Genomic DNA, 6,879 nt, shown 5'->3' with positions numbered 1-6,879 from the left:
CCGGGTTGTTTAGTTACGGTCTGTTTGTTATTTCTTTCATGATTTCTTTCATTTGAACCTGAAAGTTTTAGACCTGTCTGGGTCATTCACTTTTCCTGCCTGTCTGGGCATTTGCTGTCTCTCCTCAAGGTTGGTCTAATTGTATGGAATGGATTCGCTGGTTATTAGGTCCTAATCTCTCAAAACTGGTAGTGTGAGAAATATTTGATGTATTATAGAGATGTATTTTGGAAAAAAAAAAACACCCATCACCTTTTTATGAGTTTTTATGAGTTTCCACTCTCTGTGGGTTTTCTTTGCTTTTTCTCCATTTTCAGCAGGCTGATCCTTAATAAAGTGTAATCAGAGATCTTTTACTGATATGATATGTTGCATAGTTTGTAGTGTAAACAGAATTCAAAACTTTTTACAGTTTTCCCTCAATTGTTTACAGAAAATGAGTCCACTCATACCTCATACTCTCAGATCTCTACACACAAATAATAAAATACACACCCTCAATTCTCCTGCAAAATGAAATTTTACTTTCAAAACAATGTGAGCACTTAGAATATTGTACTGACATTACACAGAGAGAGAGAGAGAGAGCACTGAGAAGGTCATTTCTTCTCAAAATGGTATTTTGTTTTTAAATGACACCAATCATATGACTGAACATTTATAAGAATGAGTTGAAACACTTGTTTGATCAATGTAAAACACTATGATCAATGGAAAACAGTTCTTCTCCATTCATCATTATGGGCTAGGCCTTTTTTTCTCTCAGTGTTACACCTGCTAGAGACAGTGCATACATCAACTATTATTGTTTTCATATTTAGAACACACAAACACATTGTGTCTCAGGTACCAGTATTTGTGTGTAAACGATTGAGAAAAACTAAAGTTATTTTGCAGGTTTATATGTGTCCAGGTTAGTAATTCTAAGTGGATAAACAACCAGGCCCTGCAAACATATGAATGTCCACCGGGTGGTGATCTTAGGCATTGGCAATGGCGTGGTGAACTTTTGGGAGCACTTTACCAGATTTCAACTTTCAATCTCCTGTTAAAATCCTTTTCTTTCATTCAATACTTATGCAACAGACATGTTTTGCATGTCTCTTTAAAGCTTAGGATCTGTAGTTTAAAGTGTGCCTACTCAATTTGCTGTATCTTTTTCAGGGAGTTCAAATTAAAGGGAAAAGTTCAGTGAGGGAAAGTTGAAGTCACAAAGGCCTCTGTTTTCTGTCTGTAATTCTGTAATACCTCAAGCTTCCTGTCTGCTTCCTGCATCATATTAAAAGTGACTATTGCACTTCACAATAATGCATGGTTGAGAGGGAACACAGTGCCCTGTACTGCTAGGTATATTTCAAATATAATAACAAGTGCTAAGTTGCATACACTTAACTGCCCATTGTTTTTAATCTTCTTCTTTTTTTTTTTTTTTTTTAAAAGGGACAATGCAAATTGCTTTATTAGTCTTCAGATAATCTCCAGATTAGCATTTTCTTAATTTTCAGCATACTGATCCTGAACAAAGTGTAAAATCACATGTATATGTGTGTGTGATGAACAACCAGGGCCTGCAAACATATGAATGTCCACAAGATGGCGATGTGGGTCTAGAATAAAAAAAACACCATGGAGGGAGTGGGGGGATGTTTTGAATTAGCATTTCCTTTGTCTCTCTCTCTGTGTGTGTGTAGGCCTATGTGTGAAAGTGAGAGAGATTGAGTTGGTGGGGGAGGTTACAGGTCAAGGGTTATATACAGTTAAATAAATGTATGTACTATTTGTGTACCCTAACATTTTAGAACGTCGCTCTCATTTTGTATATTGCCACATGATGACATTCATTTATTTATTGTGAAGCACCCTAAGGTGGCAGAGATCAGTGTCAAAATGTTTTCTAACTGTTCAAAGACATGCTAATTTTGATCAAACCTTTTATACTTGTATTGATTTTCATTTCACCCCCTGTCCCCCTTTGTTCACTTTGAGGAACAAATTTAATGAATAAACAAGTTTGAACTAAAAAAAAACACTTTATTTTGAACCACATAAACAAGGAACATCTTTATGACAACAATATAGGAATGCACGTGACATGTACATGCTTAAAATATTTTTTTATTTATTAACAATACAATAAGAAACCACAAACATGGATTAAGTACATGTAGATAAAGTGACAATAGCATCTGTGTGTGTACATAATAAGATATGATTACATTAGGAACAAAAATGTGATCCAAAAAATTAATATTCTTTAAAAAAGCCTCCCAAAAAAAGAAACTGTTTTCTTTTTTTTGTATGAAACTGTCTCAATTCTCAGGGTGAATTCCTCACTGCCTCAGTATAAGGGAGGCCTGTGGAAGGATTGGACGTCCAGCCCTGCTTGTCCATACAGGCGTTGATCACTGACCCAGACGGCTGATGCACACAAAAGTGTTCTATAAAGACAAATCATGAGGAGCATTAGCCATTGTATGTGTAATGTCAGTAAAATGTCAGTATAATCTTTGACAGCACAGATGCTGCAGGCAGGAGTGAAGGTATGTGTGTGTATTCACTTTTTCTTATGTTGTTAGTGTTGTTAGTGTATTGTACTGCAACATGGAATGACAAAGAAGTGAACACACCTGACAACTGGATCTTCAGTTTCAAAAATGGTCTCAATCTTCTTCCACACAGGCACACACGATCTCAGATGTCCTGGAAAACAGCTCGGCCCCTTCTTGCAGTGAGGACAGAGACTGTGCAAAAAAAAAAAAAGATGCAGTTAGGGTTCAGTGAGATGTGCAGTGAGAGATGTATATATATGAGGTGCGGTGAGACGTGCGGTGAGACGTGCGGTGAGACGTGCGGTGAGACGTGCGGTGAGAGATGTATATATATGAGGTGCGGTGAGACGTGCGGTGAGAGATGTATATATATGAGGTGCGGTGAGACGTGCGGTGAGACGTGCGGTGAGACGTGCGGTGAGACGTGCGGTGAGAGGTGCGGTGAGACGTGCGGTGAGACGTGCGGTGAGACGTGCGGTGAGACGTGCGGTGAGACGTGCGGTGAGAGGTGCGGTGAGACGTGCGGTGAGACGTGCGGTGAGACGTGCGGTGAGAGGTGTAATGTGGCGGGGGCCGCCCGTCGCCACTGAATACGTGCAGTTGCTATTACCATGGCAACTTCTCTTTCAATGCTGCCTTTGAAAAAGCCGTGCTCTTACCGCCTGTCCCGGACCCCTGCCTCACGGCGCCCCCCGGATGCCCTTAACTGGGTGTCCGGTCCTCGGGCCCGAAGCGTTTACTTTGAAAAAATTAGAGTGTTCAAAGCAGGCCGCCCGTCGCCGCTGAATACCGCAGCTAGGAATAATGGAATAGGACTCCGGTTCTATTTTGTGGGTTTCTGGAACCCGGGGCCATGATTGAGAGGGACGGCCGGGGGCATTCGTATTGCGCCGCTAGAGGTGAAATTCTTGGACCGGCGCAAGACGGACGAGAGCGAAAGCATTTGCCAAGAATGTTTTCATTAATCAAGAACGAAAGTCGGAGGTTCGAAGACGATCAGATACCGTCGTAGTTCCGACCGTAAACGATGCCGACCCGCGATCCGGCGGCGTTATTCCCATGACCCGCCGGGCAGCGTGCGGGAAACCACGAGTCTTTGGGTTCCGGGGGGAGTATGGTTGCAAAGCTGAAACTTAAAGGAATTGACGGAAGGGCACCACCAGGAGTGGAGCCTGCGGCTTAATTTGACTCAACACGGGAAAGCTCACCCGGCCCGGACACGGAAAGGATTGACAGATTGATAGCTCTTTCTCGGTTCTGTGGGTGGTGGTGCATGGCCGTTCTTAGTTGGTGGCGTGATTTGTCTGGTTCATTCCGATAACGAACGAGACTCCGGCATGCTAACTAGTTACGCGGCCCCGAGCGGTCGGCGTCCAACTTCTTAGAGGGACAAGTGGCGTTCAGCCACGCGAGATGGAGCAATAACAGGTCTGTGATGCCCTTAGATGTCCGGGGCTGCACGCGCGCCACAATGGGCGGATCAGCGTGTGCCTACCCTGCGCCGAGAGGCGTAACCCGCTGAACCCCGCTCGTGATCGGGACTGGGGATTGAAACTGTTTCCCATCAACGAGGAATTCCCAGTAAGCGCGGGTTATAAGCTTGCGTTGATTAAGTCCCTGCCCTTTGTACACACCGCCCGTCGCTACTACCGATTGGGTGGTTAAGTGAGGTCCTTGGAACGGCCCCGCCGGAGCTCCTCGCTGGTGAAGGACAAAGGATTCTTGGCAGTAATGATGTACATCATGAACCTTAAAGAGAGAGAGAGAAATGGTTGTTACAGCCTATCCAATAATTACAGTTACATGATGTGTTTGTTACCTAGAGGAATTGAGGGAAGGTCACATAAACGCACACATGGCAAGAGGATCAGCAGCTCCAAAAATGGCCTGAATCCCAGAAACACCCGGTGTGTGTGAATCCAGACATTTCCTTCTTGGCCTTGACCACAGCAGCCTTGATGTCCTCAGAGCTTCTATGTATGCACAGCGTCCTCAGATGCCCAGGAAGAGAGCACAGCCAGAGGTGGAAGGAAATCCTGCGGTGGAAGATTAAATAAAAATGGTCATTTTAAGACAATTAAGTGTTATATATACACATATGTAAATAATATACATTCAACATGTCATAAATTAATCTGCAGCATAGTAAAAAGCATCACTTTGCAAAAACATCCAAAAAAAAAGGTTTAACCAAATGTTATCACCAATATAAACTTTTACTAGCAACTGTGCAGGCAGGATGCACTAACTAGGATTAAGAACAGACAAGGACTGACTGAACTGAGGGAATTAAATACAAACAGTAATGAACATTGGAAACTCATTTGACCACCTGGTTTATTTCATTTCAGCACTGGGGGACCGAGGTGGACCTCTGATGTACGCGTGGAAATGACCAGAAAAGGCCTTTACAAAAAGCACTCCATCGACCATCCACTTCTCCAGGGATTCTTCCATTTCCTGAGAGTGGACCTGGGGAACAGGAGAAGTAAACAAGAGGTTAGTGAAAAGAAGAGATACATTTATATGTCACACACACACACACACACAGAGAGAGAAAAAAAGGGCTTAAATAAACCTCATCTCTTAAAAATAATTCAAGCTTTTCAAACCGTATGTGTGGATGTGCAATGCTACATTAGAGTGGCCAACAGCGAGCAAGAGATACCATAGATCTTGGAGATTAAGGTGCCATACCTGGTTGCGCTCCCATACTGGGAGAGGTCCGTGTGCTCATCTTCACCTTCGTCTCCAAGCTGCTCATCTTCATCCTCACTTGTGCCAGACACAGAAAAAAACGTACACAAACAACCAGGGGCGGAGTGGGAGCAAAAAATCTACCGGGAAATTTCGTAGACCACCGGCCCTCGTCGCCGGCAGGGCCGGATTAAGAGCCCCCTGGGCACAATGTCTTGTAGGTCCCCTCTTAGGCAGGCCAAATGTATATTTTGTCCAGGGACATTTTAATACGGCATTTACAGTTTTACTGATTTAAAAGTAACTTTGTTGTACTATGCTGGAGTAAAGTTCATAAATGGTCGTTCTTTCCCATAGGAATTTTTAAAACTATGTTGGGTGGACCTCTGTGCCTCTCGGGGGGTTCGGGGGCATGCTCCCCCGCAAGAATTTTTTTTACATTTTAAGGTTAAATGCATCAATCTCGTGCTCTTTGAGAGATCAAAATTAAGAGCTTCAACCCATGAACTGCTCGTTGAACAAAGAAAAAGCATTGATTTGTACCAGGACAATAAAGAGGGCATCTTTTTAGTTATGAGAGTCTCAGTCTGCATTACATTATCAATGATGTTTTAGGATGCCAAACAATTATTATTATAATGTAATAATGATTTATATAATTATTCCTATGACGTAAAATCCATTTAGCCTATAAATGTACTATATAAATGAAAATGAATATTTCAAAAGTATATTTTAGCCTACATTACACTATAATATAGGACAATTAAAATATTTTTGTCCTAATTTCTTCATTTGCAAGAAATAAACCCTTGAGCTTTTAGGAGAAAACACCAGATAACCATGCTGATCGCGTGAGCAAAGTAATCACCCAGCACAGACAGGATGCCTATTCTTAAAGTCTTGTGCTGTTTTATAAAGACACAAAGCCAATATCATGGTTTCAATTTTAGTTCGTTGGCAAAATATAACGCTAGAGACCTTAATGTTAGGTTATACATTTTACATCTTTACATATGTGTTGGGAAAAGGGAGAAGAGAGAGTTCGGCAAAAGGCGGATTCGAACTCGGGTCGAGCGCATCAAAAGCTGCTTTCAAGCACTTCACGCCCTACGACCTACGCCACTGTAGCTGTTTCGTAACGAGTGTCTTTTTGCTTTAAAGACAGGCACTTAGTGCAAATATACGCTCTGTTATAGAAAATGTTAAAAAAAAATGTTTTCTTCCCCTCGCTTGGGCCCCAAGTGCGCATGGCGAATTTGCAATGAATATATTTTATCAGACCGGCCCTCGCGGCCTCGAAACAATACCGGCCCACCGGGAAAACTCCCGACTCTCCCGATAGCCACTCCGCTACTGCAAACAACATAACAGCAGAAGAGGCCGACGACATACAAATAGAATTGTTGCATTTTTACTCACCTGGCCCACTCTTGACTGTTAGAACAACTGCTCTTGTGTCTTCAACAGAAAATATACGCTGATTGTAGGACTTGATGATCTTGATGATCTCCGTCTTATGCCGAGTTTAGACTGCACGATTTTAGCCCCGATTTTGGCTCGCCGACAGGTTTTGAGAAATCGCCGACAAATGCCCGAAATCACAGGTAAATCGGTGCTCGTTCACGCGAGT

This window comes from Rhinichthys klamathensis, unplaced genomic scaffold, assembly GCF_029890125.1.
Source record: "Rhinichthys klamathensis goyatoka isolate OS25496 unplaced genomic scaffold, OSU_Roscu_1.1 h1tg000255l_1, whole genome shotgun sequence".
In the NCBI taxonomy this organism is placed as follows: Eukaryota; Metazoa; Chordata; class Actinopteri; order Cypriniformes; family Leuciscidae; genus Rhinichthys; species Rhinichthys klamathensis.
This window is presented reverse-complemented; position numbering follows the sequence as displayed.